The following is a 201-nucleotide window of genomic DNA, read 5'->3' as shown; positions in this document are numbered from 1 at the left end:
CCTTTTAATGGCCCCCCACCTCATCCTTGGAAGTTTGCCAATTTTCCAGTCTATAAATTCATATTTTTGATAAATAAAAAGTAAAGTACAAAAGCTCACCCAATTAAACTTTTCTTTTTAATTACTTTTCTGCTCAGTTTTGGTAGGCAGAATCAACCAATTAAAAACTTCTCCCACCTTATTTAACCGCCTTTTTATTTT

Source organism: Chenopodium album, chromosome 2 (assembly GCF_948465745.1).
Source record: "Chenopodium album chromosome 2, dcCheAlbu1.1, whole genome shotgun sequence".
Classification (NCBI taxonomy): domain Eukaryota; kingdom Viridiplantae; phylum Streptophyta; class Magnoliopsida; order Caryophyllales; family Amaranthaceae; genus Chenopodium; species Chenopodium album.
The sequence above is the reverse complement of the archived record's forward strand: the minus strand, read 5'-3'. Positions refer to the sequence as shown.